This window comes from Tursiops truncatus, chromosome 19 (genome assembly GCF_011762595.2).
Source record: "Tursiops truncatus isolate mTurTru1 chromosome 19, mTurTru1.mat.Y, whole genome shotgun sequence".
Lineage (NCBI taxonomy): Eukaryota > Metazoa > Chordata > Mammalia > Artiodactyla > Delphinidae > Tursiops > Tursiops truncatus.
This window is the reverse complement of record NC_047052.1, coordinates 48326066-48349037: the sequence shown is the minus strand read 5'-3', so window position 1 is coordinate 48349037 and position 22972 is coordinate 48326066. Positions and strand designations below refer to the sequence as shown.

General features: G+C 49.7%; 1 long non-coding RNA gene across 1 annotated transcript in view; it reads left to right on the top strand.

Annotated features, from left to right (window-relative positions):
• Positions 1-21096, top strand: part of LOC141277156 (uncharacterized) — a 35462-nt gene extending 14366 nt beyond the window's left edge. The window contains exons 2-3 of the long non-coding RNA XR_012328012.1: positions 2905-3002; positions 15269-21096. This is a non-coding gene — a long non-coding RNA (uncharacterized lncRNA). The remainder of the gene's footprint in view (positions 1-2904; positions 3003-15268) is intronic.
• The last annotated feature ends 1876 nt before the right edge of the window (positions 21097-22972 follow it).

Sequence of the window (22972 nt, the reverse complement as noted above, 5' to 3'; positions counted from 1 at the left end):
GGTGCGGCCAGGTGACTTGTGGGTGACCTGGCGCCTCCTGCTGCCTCCACCCCTCCTGTGACCTCACCTCACCCTTCTCTGTCCTGGCCCAGCCCTCTCCCCTGAGCCCGGGACCTCGTCCTAAGTGTCATTCAGGATGCCTCCCCCCCTCCTTCGATGTCCCTGGGCACCTCTCCCTCACCCTGTCCCAAACTGACCTCGACAACATCTTCCCCCAGACCCGCTCCTCCTCCCGTCCTCTTATCAGGGATTGGCGTCACCATCCACCATCACTGGGACCGAGAGGCTGGGCCTTGTCCCTGAAGCCCAATCCCCCTCTGCCCACCGCGTACCACGCCCTATCTCGCCTGCCTCTTAAATGCCCTGTGTGCCTTTGTCTCCCTCCCCATGGCCCCTGCCCTGGTCCAGGTCTCCCACCCACCTTGTCTGGCTTCCCCTCCCCAACTCCTCCCTGGTCTCTGGCCCTGGTTTGGCCCCCTCGTGGTGCCCAGAACCTGCTATGGCTCCCCAGTGCCCTCAGGAGAAAGCCCAGCTCCTCACCGTGGCCCTGCATGGCCTGGCCCCTGCCTGCTTGACCAGCCTCACGGAACATCCCTTCCTTCTGGGAACTCTCTGCTCCAGTTATTCTGCCTCACTGGCGCTCTCTCTACCCAGCACACCCCTGCTTCCCTCTGCTCTATTCCATTGCCTATTCAACAACTCCTCCTCCTCCAGGAAGCCCTCCTTGACTCTCATACTGGGTTAGGTGCACCCCTCATCCCCAGTCCCAGCCCTGACCACCCTGGGTCCTTACTGTCAGGGGGTTGGTCTGTTTCTTCAAATGGACTGTGAGTCGTGGCAGGGCAAGACCAGGGCTGTTGTGGTCACCACCGTGTCCCCAGCACTGCCCAGCACAGGATCGGATACAGAGCAGAGGCTGAGAGAGTGTTTGTGGAACTGGACACCAGGGGTAGGTGGCACAGAGAGAGGAGTCTCCAGGGAGGTCCAGATTTCTGGTGATTTGCCGTCTGGCTGAGGAGCGAGAAGAGTTGTGGCTATTAGAGACTTGGGGGCAGATCCCGGCTTTTGTCCAGACTCCGCCATGGCTCCATTACCACCCACAGCATCACACTGACCCTTCTCTGCTGTCCTTGCCCTTCCCGATCTGCTCCCAGCCTTCACCGCCCCAGCCCTTCCTCAGGTGCTCCCGGTCCGATTGAGCCCTGCAGTTTCTTGAACACCTACTATGTGCCAGGCCCAGCGGGCAGAAAGTAAACCTGGCTACCCTGGGCAGGGGCCCTTGCCTGTCTGGGAGGTGGGTGGTGGGTGATCCTGACACTGACCTCCCTGGGATTCCTCTGAGAGGGAGGGACAGCAGGCGCGTGGAAGGCTCAATGCTGTCCCTGCCCCAAAGTGGGCACCGGGGACGTGGGGGCCCTTGTTCATCCACCTTTTAACAGACGTTTACTGAGCATCTACCAGGTGCCGGGCACTGTGCTAGGCGCTGGGTTATAGCCACAAATAGGACAGACAAAAATCCCTGCCCCATAACACTGACCTTTTGTTTGGGGAGATACTCAACTGACAAATAAACACAAACAGGTATAATATATCAGGTGGAAATAATGCTATGGAGAAGAAGAAAGCAGGGGAGGGGATGGAGGTGTCTAGGACACTGTTTCATGTAAGGCCGAGAGAAGATGTTTTAGGAGGCGACACTGGAGTAGAGACTCAATGGGGGAGCTGTGCTGAATCTGGGGGAAAAGAATTCCAGGCGAAGGGAACAGTAAGTGCAAAGGCCCTGAGGCAGCAGTGTTTCGGTGAGTGTGAGGCTGGTGTGGCTGGAGCAGAGTGAGCGAGGGCAGAGAGGGAACAGGGGCGGATCCTGCAGGGCACTGTCGGCTGCAGGAGGACTTTGGCTTTTACTCTGAGATGGGAGCCCTGGGAGGGATGTGAGCAGAAGAAGGATAGGAGCTGACTTAGGTGTCAGTAGGATCTTCTGGCTGAGTGTGGGGAACAGACTGTGGGAGGCGAGGGCAGATGCTGGGAGGGAGTGGGGTGACTGCAATAGTCTAGCCGTGCTGTCCAGTATGGTAGCCACTACCATTAGCTTATCCGAGTTTAGATGAGCTGTGAGTGAAAAGTACATACCAAAGGGGTGAATATTTTGTAATGTATAGGAGTATTGAATCACTATATTGTGCACCTGGAACTAACATAGTGTTGTAGGTCAATTTCACTTCAACTAAAAGAAGAGAAAGGACACGTAATTGCAGTATCCTAATAGGTTCTGCAGCGAACAATATTTACATTGTTATACTGGTGCCAACGCTAATTATTGATATAATTAAAAGTATGATAAAATTTTGGGGAGAGGATGAGAGGAGAGGTGGAGGTATTAAAACTTCATCTCATAACATCTACAGATTAAAAATTTTTTCTCTTCTTATTGTATCTATAGGAGATGATAGATTTAACTAAGCCTATTGTGATAATCCTTTCATAATATATGTAAATCGAATCATCATGCTGTACACTTTAAACTTATACAGTGATATGTGTCCATTTTTTCTTTCTTTTTTCCTTTTGGCCGTGCTGTGTGGCTTCTGGGATCTTAGTTCCCCGACCAGGGATTGAAACCAGGCCCTCCGCAGCGAGAGCAAGGAGTCCTAACCACTGGACTGCCAGGGAACTCCCTATGTCAACTTTTCTTAATAAAACTGGAAAAAAAAGATTCTGAAGGTGAAAAAAAAAACCCCACCAAATACTGAAGATGTATTGCAGACACACACACACACAAAGAATGCAAAATAGATTGTTCACTTTTTATATTGAGTCCATGTTGAAATGATAACATTTTGCCTAGGTTGGGTCAAATAAATTCATTTCACCTGTTTCTTTTTACTTTTCTCCATGTGACACTAGGACATCTTAAAGTATATATGTGGCTCACATCGTATCTACTGCATGGCCCGGGACCAAGCAGGAGGTGGTGGACCAAAGAGAAGAGAAGTGGCCAGATGGTTGGTATATCTTACTAATGATTCATTATCCATGTTGACATTGTTGGCTTTCCCTGTTAGCCAGCATCACCCTCCCTCCCTGAGAACCCATTTTGCAGACAAGGAAACTGAGGCTCAGGCCTTAGCTTCAGGAGGTTAGAGTGGGTAAGTCGTTATCTCCTCCGCAGCTGGGGACAAGTTTCTCTGACCTTGTTTTGTCAGCTCTCTCCCCCAACCACGGCTCTCTCTTCTCACCAGCCACATCATTAATGCCCTAGGGAGTGGGAGGTGACCTGGGACCTCCTCATTCTGTCTCCCTGCTGAGACCCCACCCACTACTGACTTAATATTTGTAAGATGGCCTGGGCTCCCGTGGCAGGACCTTTGTCCTGTCCTCCTGGGCGAAGCTGAAGCGGGTTTCTGGACCCCCCTTTTCTGTTCCCCTTATCTCTTCAGAGCGAGGCTGAGGGAGATGTAATATTTACTCATGGATCTGACTTCAGGGTGTGGCTTCCTGTGCCGGCCTGGCAAGGTCTGGCCTTGGTCCTGGGGAGGCTGTTATGTCCCCTTAATTCCTCACCCTCGAAAGAACACCCAGGCTACTGTCCCAGAGGGAACAGTGGATTGGAGGGGCAAGCCTCAGACCTTCGCACGGGCTGTTCCTTTTGGCTGGATACCCGTCCCTTCCCCCACTCCTTGTCCCCATTCTCACCTCATTCACCTGGGTTTTTCCAAGTCATTCAATCGTTTAACAAATATTTATTGAACACGGACTATCTGCCACGCTGTGTTGGGCAGACAGGCAACAACCCTTTCCTTGTGGGGCTAAATCCTATTGGAGGGAGATGGGCCATAATCAGGAAACTGATAAACTGTATCATGTCAGGTGGAGATAAGCGCTATAAAAATATGAAATAGGGCAAGAGGGTTGGGAGGGGCAGGGATTGCTCTTTTCGTAGGGAGGGGTCAGGGAGGGCCTTTCTGAGGAGGTGATGTTTGAGCTGAGACCTGAAGGAGGTGACCGAGGGGGAATGTGACCGATCTGGGGGAAGAGTGTTTTTGGCAGAAGTCTCGGCAAGTGCAAAGGCCCTGAGGAAGGAAGGTCTTGGGTGAGTGTGAGGATGGCAAGAGGTGGGTGTGGCTGGAGCTGAGCGAGGGAGGGGGCAGTGGGAGGAGCTGGTTATAGAAGGAGCAGGGAACCCAGAACAGGGCGCTTTGGATGCCACGAGGTGGCCCATTATAGATGAGTCAGGTGATGGTAAGGTCCAGCTTGTGGTCTGAGAGCCAATGAGGGACAGAAGGGAAGGGTCTAAGTGTGGGGTGAGGGGCTGCAGGGGGACAGGTTGGTACATGTGAGGGGCTGGGCTTTTCAGGAAGGTGATTGAGGGCAGGAAGTGAAGGGCAGAATTAGGGAGGTGGAGGGGAGCAGAGAGAGTGCCACGGTTCTCTGGGGACCCCCAAAGGGCCAGAAGGACCTGGGAGGGGTGACCTGGCTAGGTATCCTTCCTCTCGGGGCCTCATTTTTCCCATCAAGAGTATGGGATGGGTTGGACTTGGGTTTAGAGTTATGGTTAAAAGCAATTTAAAAGCCGTATTTTATTCTGGAAAACTTCCACAGTTTACACAGTCATCAAGGGCAGAGCAATGTCCCTCCCCACATCCATCACCCAGCTTGAGCCCATCTTATTTCCTCTCCCCTACCCATGATCCTTTCTCATTTATTTGAAAGCAAATTCCAGCCATGGTATCCTTTTATTCAGAGATACTTCAGCCTGTATCTCTAAAAGACAAGGACTCACAAGAAACAAAACAAAACAAAAACCAACCCTCACAGTGTCATTATTTTGCCTAAAATGTGAAAACAAAATCAACAATGAACAATTCCTTAGTATCTTCAATACCCAGTCAGTGACCAAATTTCCAATCATCTCCTAAATGTCATAATCTCTTTACCAGCTTCACTGAGGCATACTTTTCATCCCATAATATTCACCTTGCACAGCCATTCCCCAAATCTAGTTTTAGAACCCTTTCATTACCCCCAAGGGTTTCCTGGTGCCGAGATCCAAAAATGGTGCAATATTTTGAAATGTTTGCTTCATCCGTGGAACGCTTTCCTCAAGCGAAATCCTCCACGGAGCCCCAGTGTGTCCAGCAGATAAAAATACCTCGGTCTCAACACAGCCCGCTCCCCCAGATACAGAGACAAGCCTGCACTCTCATCAAAGGTGTGAAGGGTGGTGAGGGGGTGTTTACACCTCTGAAGCCAAGCTACCCACACCATGTGGCCCCGGCAGACTCTTTCAGAGTGCAATGTACTTTTGCACACAAAGGGGTTGAATTGGGAGAGAAGGGTTTTCCCCATGAATCATAATCACTCTTGGTCATGGCCCAGTCCACTTCCTTCCCCACGCAGCCACTTCCTCGTTTGTAAAACAAGGAGCCACAGCCCTGAGAATCTAGACGTGCCGATGGACTCACGGGAAGCAGGTAGTGGTGGGCAGTGACCCCTGGTGGGTAGAGATGGGGTGGAGAGAGTCAAGGAGCCTGGGAGCTCCCAGTCCCAGCCAAGGACATTGGTCTCTCCCTAATTGGGCCAAACACTGAACCCACCATCAGCGATACCTCCTTTGGGTTAAGCATTGCCCTGTCCTTGGTGACCTTTGCTTGGCCACACAGATCCCAACTAAATTTTAGTGGGTGTGGGTTACATCTTGGTCCCTCTTCCTTTCAGACTGGAAACGTGCACAGGATAAAGCTTGGATGCTAGCAAGACTTTGCTTCCATTCCCAGTTTGTCCCTTGACAGCCTGTGTGACCTGACCTCTTTTTTTTTTTTTCTCCCCGGCTGTGTGTGGCATGTGGGACCTTAATTCCTGGACCAGGGATCGAACCCGTGACCCCAGTGGTAGAAGCGCAGAGTCCTTAGCACTGGACTGCCAGGGAAGTCCCTTATCTGACCTTTCTTAGCCTCAGTTTCTGCATCTGTAAAATAGGGATAATCATGGTACTTGCCTTATGAAACTGTTTTGCGGTTAAAATAAATAAGTAAAGCACTTAACACAGTGCATGACGTTTGGTAAATGCTCAAGAAATGCTTATTATTAATTATTATTACATTGGCTTCCATATTGCCTCCCCCACTAGACTCTGAGCTCCCTGAGAGTGGGGGCTGGTCTGGTGCCTAGTTGAGTTCATTTGACAGAGCTTGGTGTATAGTAGTTGCTCAATAAACATTTGCCAATGAATGAATGGAGATGCTGGGCACAGGAAGGGAAGGATATAGGTAATGAGAATCCACACATGTTCACTTATTCCACACGCATTCCTGGAGCCCCTGCCCTGTGCTGGGTGGTACTGGGACCCATTGGGTGACTGAGGCAGCCCCCTCTGGGGGCTCACAGTCCAGTGGGGAGATAAGCCCATCTCCAGACAGTGACGACCCGGAGTGGGCAGGGCTGGGGTGGATATAAACTCAGAGGTGGGGATCTGACCCAGCTTGGAGTGAGGGAGGACTTCCTGGAGGAAGAGGCATCTGAGCTGAGACTGGAGGATGAATACGGACCTGGGGCAGGTAGAGTGAAGTGATGTGGCTCCGGGCATGGAAGGGAATATGCGAGATTCTCGAAGAAGTTCAGTCCCTCAGATCACAGTCCACAGGGTGGAGGTGAGGGACAGGGGTCTGAGAGGTAAGGCTGAGAGGCCCCCCAGGAGCCAGACCTGGCAATCAGTTGAAGGCTGTGGTGAGGAGCCTGGACTTGAAGGGCACTGGGGAGCCACGGATGGTTCTGAGCAGAGAGGGGCAGCGTCGGGTTTGGGCTTTAGAAAGATCCCTTGGGCTGTCTTGTGTTGGGAGGATTGGAGAGGGCAGGAGACCAGGTAGGAGGCTGGGGAGGCAAAGGGAGAAAAAACGGCAGCCTGGCCCAGGGCTGGGCTGTAGAGAGGAGGGGGGAACGTCCAGCTCAGGCGACTAGGGGGCAGGGTCCAGTGCCTGCCCCAGTGAGACCGAGGGAGGGATGCGCCCATGTTTCCGGGCCTGGGCAGCTGTGTGGACTCTCTGGGAGCCCCGAAGGGTAAAGAAAGGGGCAGAGGCTGGAGGCAGGTGAATGCAGGACACCACGCGGCCAGGCCCTGGTCCGTGGGTCTGCGTGGCTCTCTGCTGCCCCCTGCTGGCTCCGCCTTGAGTTGTGTCTTGCCTACAAGTCTGGCAACCAGGACCGATCCAGCAAAGCCCAAACCCAACCAGTGACAAAAGAAGACATTTCCTGGGCGACCATACTGCAGGGTGCGCTCACGTTCACTGTCCCCAGTCCTACATCCCGGGTCTCCAGGTGCCTTCCCCTGCTGACACACTGAACTGAATTCAAGACTGTCCTCCCAAACCCTTCCCTTTTCTTTCTTTCCTTTTTTTTTGAACAGTGTTATCGAGATGTAATTCACATACCATACAATTCACCCATTTCAGGTGCACAGCTCAATGTTTTTAGTATGTTCCTAGGGTTGTGCGACCACCACCACAATCTTAGAACGTTTCCATCACCCCCAAAAGAAACCTTGTCCCCGTTAGCAGTCACTCCCCATGCCCCCTCCCTCCCAGGCCCTGGCAAACATTAACTGGCTTTCACTTAGCGTAATATTCTCGAGGTTCATCCACGTTGTAGCACGGATCAGTGTCTCATTCCTTTTAATGGCTGAGTAATATTTCACAGTATGGACAGACCACTTTTGCTTATCCATTCATCTGCTGATGGACAGTTGGGTTGTTTTCAATTTTCAGCTATTATGAATAATGCTCCTATGAACACCTGTGGACAAGTTTTTGCGTGGACGTATGTCTTCATTTCTTGCAAACCGGGTCCTCTTGCAGTTTGAACGCCACCACTGTCTCCTACCCCTCACTGGCAAACCAGGCACCTGGGGGTTCCTCTGCTCTAGTACCCCAGCTTCCTCAGCACCTGTTGCATTCTTCCTCATAGCTGGACGTTACATTCGATGCTGTTTGTTGTCAGATCTCTGGGGGTAGGGATCTCTGTGTGTGTTGTTCATGGCTATCTCCTCAGAGCCTAAAACAGCTGCACACAGCAGGTGGTCAATAAATATTGAATTGATGAAGGAACACATTATTTTATTTTATTATTTTTTTTTGCGGTACGCGGGCCTCTCACTGCCGTGGCCTCTCCCGCCGCGGAGCACAGGCTCCGGACGCGCAGGCCCAGCAGCCGTGGCTCACGGGCCCAGCCGCTCCGCGGCATGCGGGACCCTCCCGGACCGGGGCACGAACCCGCGTCCCCTGCATCGGCAGGCGGACTCTCAACCACTGCGCCACCAGGGAAGCCCCAGGAACACATTATTGACAACACCCTTCTCCCTCATCCCACACATCTAATCCAGGACAAAATTCTATCAATGTTTCATTCTAAATACCTTTCAGCTCTGTGCACTTCTTCCCCAGCCAACCTCACCACTCTGGTCCAGCACTTGCTGAATGAATGAATGGGCCATTGAAGGAATAGATGGGGGAGGGCAGGTCTGCCTGGAAATTTCTCTCAGGAAAGCATAGTGGTTGAGTGTGGGCTCTGGTGTGAATCCTGATGGTGTATTGACTGGGCTGTTCATACAAATTTTGGTTCTCCCTATTCTGGAAACGTGGTTGAATTGCACCTGCCCAGCCCTCTTGACCTTAGATTGTGCCATGTGACTTTCTTTGGCCAATGAACTGCGAGTAGGAGTGTCACTTCTGGGTGGAAGCCTTTAAAAACCAGTGCATGCTTTGCCAGGTTCCCTCCCGTTCCCTGCATAGTAGGGACAGTCCTTCTGTCAGCCTGGTTCCTGAATGAGGAGATGTGACACAGAGCTCTCCTGACCCTTGTCACGCCTGCCTACCTGACATGAACACGTAGCATGAGCAGGGAAAGAGCCTTTTGATGTTCTAAGCCATGGAGAGTGTGGGGTTGCCTGTCACTGCAGCATAACCCAGCTCATCCTGACTGCAACACTGGCGTTTCCTATACTTGGTGTGTGATCTTGAGGCAGTCACTTCACCTCTCTGAATCTCGATTTCTCCATCTGCAAAATGGGAATATAATAGTCCCGCCTCCCAAGGCTATTCGGAGAACTTAAGAAATTCAGACATGGACAGGTATAAAGGCCAGGCCCTCTTCACTGTAGCTGTTATCATTATATTTAAATCTGGTTTTGTCGTGGTGAAGGAAGAAGGAAGGGTAGCCATTTCCTAGGCTGTAGTAAGATCCTATATTAGTCCGCTAGAGTGGCCATGACAAAACACCACAGACTTGACGGCTTAAACAACAGTTATTTTCTCACAGTTCTGGAGACTGAAAGTCTAAACTCAGGGTGTTAGCAGGCTTGGTTTCTCCTGAGGTCTCTCTCCTCGGCTTGCAAAGGACTGCCTCCTCGTTATGACGTCACCTGCTTTTTTCTCCACGCATATGCATCCCTAGTGTCTCCTCGTCCTCTTCTTTTTTCTTCTAATGGTATTTTTATTTTTTAATTTTTATATTTATTTATTTTTTTCGGCTGCACCACGTGGCTTGTGGGATTATAGTTCCCCGACCAGAGATCGAACCCGGGCCCCCTGTAGTGATAGCACTGAGTCCTAACCACTGGACCACCAGGGAGTTCCCTCCTCCTCTTCTTATAAGGCCACTAGTCATACTGGATTAGGTTCCAACCCTATGACCTCATTTAAATTTAATCACCTCTTTAAAGGCCCTACCTCCAAATAGAGTCACATTGGGGGTTAGGGCTTCAACATGAATTTGGGGGGACACAATTTATTGTATAACAAAGCTGGTACCGAGTGATCTAGAAGGCATGCAGTCAGGCTCAGAGAGCTTACTCTTGAAAGTATTGCCATCTTGGAAGCGAGGGTTGCCTGATTTTAACAGGATCTCTCCGGCTGCGGAATGGGAAACAGACCATGGGGGTAGGAGTGGAAGCAGAGAGACCAGGCGGAAGCTGTTACATTGTGAATGAAAAGAAAACTGTACAGGGCTTCCCTGGTGGCGCAGTGGTTGAGAGTCTGCCTGCTGATGCAGGGGACACGGGTTCGTGTCCCGGTCCGGGAAGATCCCATATGCCGTGGAGCGGCTGGGCCCGTGAACCATGGCCGCTGAGCCTGCGCGTCTGGAGCCTGTGCTCCACAATGGGAGAGGCCACAGCAGTGAGAGGCCTGCATACCGCAAAAAACAAAACAAAAAAACTGTACAGCCCAAGGTAAGTTGAAAGTGGGAAAATAAAGTGAAACAGTGGTTTAGACTTGTAGCTCTATATGTTCGCTGATTTTCTCTTTGTAAAAGTTAGCAAGTATTAGAAAGGCATTAAAGGCCGACTAGAATCTGATCGAGACTTTCATTTGCCACTATCAGAATCATGCAAAAAGAGTAGAAAAAGGAATTCTTTTCACCATGTGATTCAAAGCCTTTAAAAATATCATAACTTTAGGGACTTCCCTGGTGATCCAGTGGTTAAGACTTCACCTTCCAATGCAGGGAATGAGGGTTTGATCCCTGGTCAGGGAGCTAAGATCCCACATGCCTTGTGCCCCAAAAGACCAAAAAACAAAACAGAAGCAATATTGTAACAAATTCAATAAAAGACTTTAAAAATGGTCCACATCAATTAAAAAAATCTTTAGGGCTTCCCTGGTGGCGCAGTGGTTAAGAACCCACCTGCCAATGCAGGGGACACAGGTTCAAGCCCTGGTCCAGGAAGATCCCACATGCCATGGAGCAGCTAAGCCCATGCACCACAACTACTGAGCCTGTGCTCTAGAGCCTGTGCTCTAGAGCCTGCGCGAGCCACAACTACTGAGCCCACATGCTACAACTACTGAAGCCCTCGTGCCTAGAGCCCGTGCTCCACAACAAGAGAAGACACCACAATGAGAAGCCCACTCACCGCAACGAAGAGTAGCCCCCGCTCAATGCAACTAAAGAAAGCCCGTGCGCAGCTATGAAGACCCAGCACAGCCAAAAATAAATAAATAAAAAAGAAAAAATCTCTAAAAATATTATAACTTTAAAAAACCATCAAAATTAAAAAATTTTTTATTTGGAAATATTTCAGACTTATAGAGAATCATTGGCTCTGTTGGAAAGAAAGCTGGTCAGAGGGTCAGGATACGTGGTGTCTAGTTTTGGTTCTGGAGATTACTAGATATTCAGGTAGGCTTCCTATCGTGGGAACTTTTCGCCATTCACAGCCCAGTTCTATGCCATTTTGCAGTCTCTAAGTCTTAGTTTGCTCTAGAGACTATGGCAAACCGTGGCCTGTGGGCCAACTCTGTCCCATCACCTCTTTTTGAATCACCTGAGCTAAGAAAGATGTCTAGCAGGGATGGCTTATGTGCCTCCACTACCTTTGATATGACTGTGGCAGACATTGTTAATCAATCACAGCATCCTCTCCCAATGAACTTAGATGTGACCCCCACCTCCTCTCCCACCAAACTCTCTAGTGCCTAGAGCAGTGCCTGGCCCATAGTGGGCCCTCAACATATATGTGTCAATTTACTGATGGGAATTGGGCTGGGAGGTGAAAGCTGTCTGTCTCCCCCCGCCCCCCCCCAAATTAGAATGTATTCGGAGAAAGACAAATGGAATCATGAAGGTCAAGAAACTAACACACAAGGAAGAGTTGAGGGAGGAGACAAGATTGCTGCTTTCATTTTCTGGGGATTACCGAGTGGCAGTGAAATTAGACATCTTACCTGCAACCAGCTCAGAATCAAGGTCAGGAGACAAAGTTCTGAAGAGACTGATCTCATGAGGAAGGAATTTTTCATGAATAGACTGTCCCCTGGGGAAACAGGCCCCCTCCCCCTTTCCTTCCCACCTACCCCCCTCCCCCAAAGGTAGGTACCATCTGACGCCTTTGCCTGCCCACCATCCACTCCCATTCTTTAGCAATTAAGTCTGGTTTTCCCTTGGGGAACCCCTCCCCACTCTCAATCCATTTGATCATGTGGAGCTGGGTCTGTCTCTGGCTCCAAGGCTACACAAATAGCCCAAGTTTGGCCCATCAGAGCATTCTAACACTTGGCCATGGTGATTGGTTCATGTAAGAACACGTGATTTAAGTTAAGACAATGAGAGGCAGCCCTGGGCCTTTTGTTGGAAATATCAGGAACAAGGTACTATTTTCCTCTGGGGTGGCTGAGCTGGTGGAATATAAGCCTGGAGCCACTGGGAGCTATCTTGTCACACCATGGGGGAGAGCCTAATGACCGCTGCATGCGGATTTTGAAAGAGGTGCCTGTGTCCTGAGAGCCCTTGAATGGTGGGAATGAGCTATTTCAGGCTCTGTGTGAGTAGTGAAGACTGTTATTTCTAAATGGACTACAGTCTCTCTCCCTCTCTCTCTCTCTCTCTCTCTCTCTCTCTCCCCCTATATATATATATATATATATATATATATATATAAAATAGTGTAATCACATTAATAAATATTTTAAGTCGACCTTTGCCTATGTCACCCATCTCCCTAAAAGTTTTCCTGTTCCAAGTGTCCAAAGCCCATTTTGAAATTTAATCTTGTCATTAGGAGGAAGGGGAGAGCCTATGTCCAGACTTGTCTGATACTTGGGCATATTTGATAGCTGTCTCCGCAGCCCAGGGAGGTGGCTAAATTAGGCCCATTTTGCAGAGGTGCAAAGCAAGGCCAAGAGAGGCTGCATCTGGGCAGAGGATAGAAGGCTGTCCCTCTTCCAGACACTGTGCTAGCAACTTCCGCACCTTCTGCTTTATTGAATGCCCACAGGAGCAAGTGGAAATTCAGTGGCTTCTGTGAGTGACTCAGGAGGAGGGGCAAGGCGGAGGCTGTGTCTGTGGATGCAGGGAACCTCCCAGTCCCTTTCCGCCCCCTTCCCCCATTGCCCAGCCTTCTTGCAACATCCGGAGCCCCTTCTCCCCGAATCTGCTTGCTCTGACAACCCCAGGCCAAGGAGACTCCTGATACACTTCTTCTTCATAGCTTACTAACTTAATTATGTGATTAGTTGATTAATGTTGGTAGAGTGGACATGTGGGTGTCTCCCCAGCACCGGCCACTGCTCCGCCAGTGGGAGGCCTCCAGGGGTTTAGGCGGGATTGAGCCCACTCCCAGCTCTGGGTGGGCTTCTCATTAGCTATTCCCATTGTATAGTCCCACCCCTCGTCACCGTGATTGGATCAGGGATGGGCAGCCATCCAGACCTAAACCAATCAGAGTGCCGCATTCCTTTGGCTTTAGGGATTGGTTCAGATTGGTCCAATCAGAGTGACGTGAAGGACGGTGGTTCAGAGTTATGGAACAAGAGATCCCTTGTTCTGGAAGCAACCAACGAGGCTCCCTGAATCAGCAGACACAGCCTGGCCTTGCTTTCTCTCGAGGAGCTGTGAACATGGAGACTGGAGTCATTTAGTACCATGAAGGCACTATCCATGTCTCCTTGTTCCTTGGAAAGAATCCTGAACTTTAGCTGGGCAGAAGCCTGCCCAAGATAAAGACATTTTCCAGCCTCCTCTGCAGCCTCCTTTTGCACAACTCATTGGAACATGCCTTAAAGCACTGTATTGACCAAACAAGATGCGATATTGCTGTGATGTTCCAACCCGGGGCAATTTCACATACAAAATTCTGTCTCCAAATTTCCCCATTTGATAGGGACACCAGTCATATTGTATTAGGGCCCACCCTAGTGACCTCATTTTAACTTAACTACCTTGGTAAAGACGCTATTTCCAAATAAGGTCCCATTCTGAAGTACTGGGGGTTAGGACTCAGCATCTCTTTTTGAGGGGACATAATTCAACATACAACACCTGCCAAGCCTGGTTCCCTGCCATCCTGGAGACTCTTTGAACAGCTCAGGATCCTATAATTTGTTCCTTTTCTGCTTAAATCAGCCAGAAGCAGTTGCTACAGCAGAAACCTTGCCTGATTCACGTGATTTTTGCAGCTTGTTATATTTTCTGCTTTTTATCATAGACCGTGAACTTGTAAAGAGGGAGCCTGTGAGTCACTGTATTTTCCAAAGTTGATTACAACTGAATGCTCTCCTTTGATAGGATTTTGCCATTTTCCTATCCAGCAGAAGGTCTAATCCCCCTCCCTTGAATCTGGGCCAACCTTAGTGGTTCACTTGTAATCAAAAGAATGCAGTGGAGGTGACAGCATGTGACTTCCAAGGCTAGGTCAGAATAAGCCATAGAGTTTCTGCCTTGGTCTTTTGGAACACTTGCTCTCCACACGCTTTCCCTCCATGAACCCAGAACCTGGCCACCATGCTGTGAGGAAGCCCAAGCATTCACACTGGCAAGGACGTGTGATGATGATCTAGCTGATAGCCCCAGCTGAGCTCCCAGCTGACAGTGAGTGAGTAAAGACACCTCTGGGTGATTCTAGCCTCCAGCATTTGAGCCAAGCTCAGCCTTTTGAATCTTTTCATCTGAGGCTTGATATCACGAAGCTGTCTGTTTTCCTGATCCCAGAAATCGTGAACATAATAAAATGGTTGTTGTTTTATACCACTGAGTTTGTTCCACAGCAAGAAGTAACTGGAACAGAGCCCTGCATTCTGTTTCTTCTTCCAGGACTGAAAATTTTCTTTTGGCTTTTCCCTTTACTGGTCTCTGGGACCATCTATTTTCAGTTCTACTAACAAAGAATCATATGGGTCTTCCGTGGAGCAGATTTATCCATGCTGATCTCTCTCTCTCTTTTTTTTAAATATTTATTTATTTATTGGCTGCGTCGGGTCTCAGTTGCTGCACGTGGGATCTTCGTTGTGGTGTGTGGGCTTCTCTCTAGTTGTGGCATGCAGGCTCCAGAGTGTGGGGGCTCAGTAGTTGTGGCACGTAGGCTTAGTTGCCCTGTGGCATGTGGGATCTTAGTTCCCCGATCAGGGATCACACCAGCGTCCCCTGCATCGCAAGATGGATTCTCAACCACTGGACCACCAGGGAAGCCCCCCATGTTGATCTTTGATTAGGTACCATCACATCTAAAAAGTGCTTTGAGAGACCAGTATACAGACTGAAAATTGTCAGACCATCTATAAAAATAGAATTCTGACTCACGAGGTGAAGCAACCTAGGAAACCAACCCTCTTAAAAACAGCCCAGGAAGCCAGCTTGCTTTAATTCGGACTCACAGGAAGCCAGATTACTATCTCTAGTGACAATGCAGGAAGCTAAACAATCACTTCTGTAACAATCAGCTCCGAATGGCCAGGGCTTGATCAACAACTAACAGCCTCCCTAATTTTTGTCCCTTCTTCTAATTTAGGACCAGCCAGAGAAAGACAGCTATGCACCCTCATCAGTCACCTCGGACGTCCTGCTTCTAACAAGCCCGCCTTCTGCTTTGCTGTGCCAACGGCCTCCGGCAAGGGCACACTCGTAGCCTTTCCTGTTTTCCATTATAAAGCTTTCACACCTCTCTGCCTGCCTTTGAGTCTCTGCCAAATGCAAGTGATGCTGCCGGACTCCCTTGCTATAGCAAGCTCTGAAGTAACAGCCTTTGCTTTTCTCCTTTGGTTGTTCTTTGTTTATTACCACAGCTTCAAAGGCAGCAGCATTCCATGGATTTGCCAGGCCAGTCCTCCAAAGGATCCTGTTGTGGGTGGTGCTGTCATTGCCCCTCTTTTACAGATATAAAAATAGAGGCTCTGAGAGGTTTGGCCATTTGACTAAAGCTCGTATTGTCACCCATGCTATGCAGCTCAGGTCCCAGTTGCAGAAACTGTTTTTCTGTTTTTGTTTTTTAGCCATACAGGCTACTTGTGTTTTACCAATAGGATGCCACAAATGCCCAAGAGAAAACCAGACTGAACCGGCTAGATCCAAGATGGCCGGCTTTCCTTGCCTCGATTTATCTCTGTGTTTGTTTCAAGAGCACCTGGTATTTGACAGAGATGCTGTGCAGCTGTGCTTTAAGAGATACACAATGGGTCCCCCGCCTCGAACGGGCTCTGACTTGACCACAGGAATATGCCTCTGCAGATGAGACCTGGAGGTGTCCCAGAGTTACATCTGCTTCCTTCCACGCTAAGATCTCTGCGCAAAGAGGGCATTTGCACTTTGCTAGGCACAATTCGAGCTGCGTGGATAGGAGCGTGCGTGACTGTGCGGAAAGGAGCGTGGAGACTACGCATGCCCACGGCTGCCCTAAAAGCTCCGCCCCTTTCCTAGAGCCCGGATGATCTGTCCGCTTCCTAACCCTTAAAATCCTCTTACTTTCCTCCCTGCGGGGAGAAGGTACTGTTAGCGCAGAAGCGCTCCTTCTCCATTCTCTAAACACTCTCAAGCCTGTCTTGCTTGCACCAAATTCAGTTTTATTATTGGCAGCTAGAACCTGAGCCTGAGCGGGAAAGAGCTCCCCGACGGAGCCACGGGAGGCGTCGGTTCAGCTAGGGCCCCAAGGGCGGGCCTTGCGTCTAATTCAGTAACAGCATTGCTGGTAAGTATTGATACTAAACCCTTGGCATCATATAGTTCGTTTGTCTTTTTTTTGCGGTACGCGGGCCTCTCACTGTTGTGGCCTCTCCCGTTGCGGAGCACAGGCTCCGGACGCGCAGGCTCAGCGGCCATGGCTCACGGGCCCAGCCGCTCCGCGGCATGTGGGATCCTCCCGGACCGGGGCACGAACCCGTGTCCCCTGCATCGGCAGGCGGACTCTCAACCACCGCGCCACCAGGGAAGCCCCCATATAGTTAGTTTTTGATGGTGGCTGTTAACGCTGAGGCAGAACCAAGTCCTAGGTAAGAGTGTGGACTCTGGAGCCAACCAGCCTGGGTTCCAGCCCTGCATCTGCTGCTCCCTGCATGGGTGACCTGGACAAGTTACTTAAACTGTGTCTCACTTTTCCCATCTGTATAATGGGGATCATCACGCCGTGGCTGGGAGGGCACAGAGGATAAATGTGTGAGAAACGCTCTGCACATGGTCAGTTGGGGGGAGTCAGTCTCTGCAGTTAACAGCCACGGTGTCAGAAGGCCCGTAGGCTTTGAGGAGACTGTGCAGGGGTTGCTCGAAGGCCCCAAATCCTCATGACTAGTTTATGGAACAGCAGACGCCAGCTGTAAATGACTGTGACTCCCCTCTGTGCGTTTTTTTTTTTTTTTTTTTTTTTTTTTTTTTTTGCGGTACGCGGGCCTCTCACTGCTGTGGCCTCTCCCGCTGCGGAGCACAGGCTCCGGACGCGCAGGCCCAGCGGCCATGGCTCACGGGCCCAGCCGCTCCGCGGCACGTGGGATCCTCCCGGACCAGGGCACGAACCCGCGTCCCCTGCATCGGCAGGCGGACTCCCAACCACTGCGCCACCAGGGAAGCCCCCCTCTGTGCCTTTGAGCCCAGTTTCTGCTGCTGACGGGCTGTGTGACCTTGGGCAACTGACATGCCCTCTCTGAGCCTTGGTGTTGTCATCTGTAAACTGGGGACCGCCGTAGTAGCTACACGTCCTGTGCCTTTTGTTATGTTTCTGCGAATCATCCGCCTCAGGAGTCCTGCCAGAGACTTGCTTTCTTAGGTTCCTCTTCTGCTGGCGCTGCCATGTGACCCAGGCTCCCTGATCAGATGCAACCGTGCGAGGCTTGGATGCAGAAGCCAGAGATGCAGGCGCCACACAGAGCCTTTGATGGTGAGGACAGAGCCGGCACGTCCACCAACATATAAACTCCACAAGGGCAGCGATCTTTGTACTTTCCGTCTGTAAACTCCGTGCCTGGCACACAGTAGGTGCTCAATAGATGTTTGTTGAATGGATGCATGAATGAATGCAGCCTTCCAGGGCTCCTCAGGCAGGGGTTCTGGGGCCAAGGCTGATGTTGTGGACAATGGTTACTGGCAGGAGCAGTTCCACCAGGTCATTTATACCTTGTTCCTGGTCCCCAGCCTCGTGGAGGTCCCGTGAGCCGCCTTACCTTTTCTTTTTTTTTTTAATTTATTTTTTATAGTTTTAAAAAAATTTAACTATAATTGATTTACAATATTGGGTTACTTTCAGGTGTATGGCTTCAGATTCTTTTATAGGTTATTACAAGATATTGAATATAGTTCCTTGTGCTATGCAGTAAATCCTTGATGTTTATCTGTTTTATGTAGAGTGGGGTGTATCCTATACTCCTAATTTATCCCTCCCCCTGCCTTTCCCCTTTGGTAACCATAGTTTGTTTTCTGTGTCTGTGAGTCTGTTTCTGTTTTGTAAACAAGTTGACTTGTATCGTTTTTTAAGACGTGCTACCCTTTATAAGCAATTAACTTTTTTTTTTCTTTTTTTAAACATTTATTTATTTTTTGGCCGCGTTGGGTCTTCGTTGCTGTGAGCGGGCTTTCTCTAGTTGTGGCAAACGGGGGCTACTCTTCATTGAGGTGCGCGGGCTTCTCATTGAGGTGGCTTCTCTTGTTAAGGAGCACGGGCGCTAGGCACGTGGGCTTCAGTAGTTGTGGCTTGCGGGCTCTAGAGCGCAGGCTCAGTACTTGTGGCTCGCGGGCTCTAGAGTGCAGGCTCAGTAGTTGTGGCACACGGGCTTAGTTGCTCCGCAGCATGTGGGATATTCCCGGACCAGGGCTCGAACCCGTGTCCCCTGCACTGGCAGGCGGATTCTTAACCACTGCGCCACCAGGGAAGTCCCTGGAAGGTTTTGAGGTGGTGTTCCTGGGGTCAGAATCCTTCCAGGATCTACCCTCAGTCCTTTTTGCTGCAGGTTCGAGATTTCCCGTCTGTCTGCCTCAGATGGGTCGTTGCAAACCCTGCCGTTATTTCCAAGTGTTGCCGCTGCAGTCTTGGTCCGCAACCAGATTGCCCAAACCGGCCTTATTCTGGTAGGAGTTTGGTGTGCAGCCGAAGTGGAGTTTAGGGGCCAAAGGGATTCTGATGAATTTTCACTGTTAAACCTCAGGAGCAAAGGTTCTGTGAGCATCGAGAGGCAGGGCATAAAGCAAAGCCAGTTATTCTAGATTTTCCAGTTCCTGAAGCTTCTCTCTCTCTCTCTCTCTCTCTCTCTCTCTCTCTCTCTCTCTCTCTCTCTCTCTCTCTCTCTCCCCTCTCTCCCTCCCTCCTTCCTTCCTACCTCCCTCTCACATAATGATTTTGATTCCTCTTAAAATAACTAAAAGTCAAAGTTTATTATAGAAAATTTAGACAGAATGAACTCAAAAGGAAGAGAGTAAAATTCAGCCATCTTCCAACTGCCCAGAAAGAGCCACTATTAATACCACGTGTTAATTCCATCCTGTGTCCTGCAGCCTTCATCCTGGTTTCTCCCCAGCCCCAGCAAGTAGATCCTGGTTGGTCCAAGCCTCCCCCATTCTTCTGGTCAGGGATTGGTTGAGCGGTGGGTAGTGCTGGCCAATCAGAGCTGAGGGGAGGCTCCTGGGGAAGCTCCCCCAGAATGGGTGGGCTTCTTCAGCTAGGTGTTTGGCTGCGATGTGTGGAATGCAGCAGCCACCTTGGCACCAGCTTGAGCATGACAACCAATTTGTGGAGGAAAACAGAGTAAACAGCAGAGAAGCAGAGCTGATCCCTACATGTAGTACTTGGAGTCCAACTAGACAATCCAGTTGTTTGCTTTTAATCCCAGCCTGGGGAGTCCGCGGCGGGGGGAGGAAGGGCGCTCTCTGCTATTGGCACCTGAAGCATCCACACTGTTTCATTTTCAAATACTGACAAAGGTTCTCTCGTTGACTGAACTCTGCTCAGGCTCTCCTGAACTTTTTTCCAACTAGGGTTGACTTTTGACTTCTGTGTTCATCTCTGCCTTGTCCAGTTTTAGCAAGAATCCTTCTAAGTTAGCTTAACTGGAACTGCCCACCCTTGATATCTGATCACCTTTGATATCTGTTTGGGTTCCCCCCCCCACACCCTCAGGTGACATTTCATCCAGCAAGAATCCCGTTAGGTCAGTGTAGCCAGAATCCTTCTTACCCTTAAGGCTACTGAAGCTGAATCCAGCCTCTGTACCCTGACGCCGAAGTAAATCTTGGAGACAGAGTTTTGGGTGAAGTAGAAAAGAATAGCTTTATTGCTTTGCCAGGCAAAGGGGGCCATGGTGGGCTCATGCCCTCAAAACTGCGTGTCCCAACCTGGAGGGGGCTGTGAGGAGTTTTAAAGTAGTGGTTCAAAGAGGGCGTGGTCAGTTCACCGCCATTCTTCTGATTGTTTGGTGGTGAGGTAATTGGGAGTCGGCATCATCAACCTTCTGGTTCCAGCCAGTCTGGAGTCTCCGTGCTTGTGGGCAGCATACCGTTAACTTCTCCCACCTGGTGGGGGCTTCAGTATCTGCAAAACAGCTCAAAGATCTTGTTATGTGTATCCCTTGAGGGGGAGCCAGGACGTTGCCCCAAGGCTGCACTATTGTTTCTTTTGACTGTTCCTCCCTCGTCTCTGCATCCCCTCCCTTGCCTAATCAGCAACTGTTTGAACCTGCCGTTGGAACTCAGGGAAGGTCATGGAGGCTGAATGAAGCCGATTTCCTGTAATCAAGAAACAGGGGGGGCACAGAAAGTCTCCCGTGTCTAGGAGCCCCGCAGGGTCCTGCTCTGTTGTTTTCCATGCACTGACTCAGCCTGCTCCTTGGCTATAAGTCCCCACGTGCACATGCTGTATTTGGAGTTTTCCCTATGGCAGACGCTCCCTACATCTATGGCGATGACCTTTTCCCCTTGAATAAAGTCTGCCTTTTGCTTTAACTGGTGTCATTAAGTAGTTTTTTTCTTTAACAGTTAGAATATTATTTGTTTTCTTTCACGATTCACCTATCCTTCGTGAATTTAATTGGTTCCTAAAAATTCTGCCAGCAAGCGCTGGGAAATGAAAAAAAAATGTTTCTATCAAAATTAAAAATTTTTTTTTATTGTGATAAAACCCACATACAATTTACCGTTTTAAAGTGTACAATTCAGCGACATTTAGTACGTTCGCGATGTTGTGCAATCATCGCCGCTGTTTCCAGAACATCTTTATCGTGCTAAAGGAAACTTTGAACCCATTAAGCAGTCACTCCCCATTGTCCCCGGCCCTGGCAAACACTAATGTCTTTTCTGTCTCTATGGATTTTTTTTTAAATTGAAATATAGTTGATTTACAATGTTGTGTCAGTTTCTGTTGTACAGTAAGGTGATTATATATATGTATATGCATATATATACATTCTTTTTTCTTTTTTGACATCTGTATTGGAGTGTCATTGCTTTACAATGGTGTGTTAGTTTCTGCTTTATAACAAGGTGAATCAGTTATACATACACATATGTCCCCATATCTCTTTGTCTCTATGGCTTTGCCTATATTGGCTATTTCATATAAACGGAGTCATGCACGACGTAACCATTTGTGCCTGGCTTCTTTCATTTAGCATCACGTCTCCAAGTTTGTAGTGTGGATCAGTACTCCATTCCGTTTCATGGCTGGATAATATTCTATTGCATGGATAGACCAGATTTTGTTGATCCATTCATCTACTGATGGACATTTTCGTTGTCTCCACGATTAGCTGTTGTGAACAGTGCTGCCGTGAGCGTTCGTGTACACATATGTATTTAAGTACCTGTTTTCAGTTCTTTGGGGTATCTGCCTAGGAGTGGAATTTCTGGGTCATTTCATCATTTTTTTAAATGAATTTTTATTTATTTTATTTTTGGCTGCATTGGGTCTTTGTTGCTGTGCATGGGCTTTTCTCTAGTTGCGGTGAGCCGGGGCTACTCTTTGTTGCGGTGCGCGGGCTTCTCGTTGCGGTGGCTTCTCTTGTTGCGGAGCACGGGCTCTAGGCGTGCGGGCTCAGTCGTTGTGTCTCGCGGGCCCTAGGGCGGAGGCTCAGTAGTTGTGGTGCATGGGCTTAGTTGCTCCACGGCATGTGGGATCTTCCCGGACCGGGGCTCGAACCCGTGTCCCCTGCACTGGCAGGCGGATTCTTAACCACTGCGCCACCAGGGAAATCCTCATCATTTTTTTAATAAGTTAGATTTCAGTAGCGCAGGCATTCTCACCCTGAGAAATCTGCAGTCCCGAGGTTTCTGGGGATCTCGCAGGAACTCAAAGCAGGATGGTATTGGTTTGGTTTGAGCCCCCGCTCCACTTACTCTGTGCAGGAGCAGCCGGGGATGGGGAGGGTTTGGGGCTCTCTAAGCCTCTCCACGATCTTCATCAGACCCTCTCCTCCCCATTCTCCAATGTGGATAAGTGTGGTTTTCTCAGTCTAATGTGAAGTTTACACAACATCTATACCAAAATTCTGGGTCCACTCTTGACTCTTGGCTCTGTGAAATCCACACATCTTCCCCCCCAGACAGGCTGTCATGTCCATCACTGGTAGGAACAGAGACCCATGACTTCTGTGGGGGACCATTTGTCAGCGTCTGTCACAACGACAGGGGCTCTGCTCTTTGATCCAGCAATTCCACCTCCAGGGTGTGTCCCAATACACACGCAAGGTCATGCACTGCAACATGGTACTAATAGTAAAAGGGTGGAACCAACACAAATATCCATCCATAGGGGCCACGGTTATCTGAGATGGAGCAGGGGCCCAGGGTAGAAGTGGCAGATAGAGTAATGAGTCCCCAGAGATATCCAGGTCCTAATCCCTGGAACCTGTGAATATGTCCCCTTACATGGCAAAAGGGACTTTGCAGATGTGATTAAGTTAGGGACCTTGAGATGGGGAGTTAATCTTGAATTGTCCAGGTGGGCCCTAAATGTCATCACAAGGGTCCTCATAGGGGAAAGAGGGAGGCAGGAAGGTCAAAGAAGGAAGAGGGCAATGTGATGATGTAGCAGTGAGAGAAATAGTGATGTGATGCAGGGCCGTAAGCCAGGGAAGGCCGGCCACCTCTAGAAGCTGGAAAGGCAAGGAAAGGGCCTCTCCCCTGGAGCCTCCAGAAGGAACCAGCCCTGCCGACACCTTGATCTTAGCCCCCTGAGACTCGCTTCAGAATTGTGGCCTCCAGAACTGTAAACAAATAATTTCGTGTTTTTTCAAGCCACCAAGTTTGT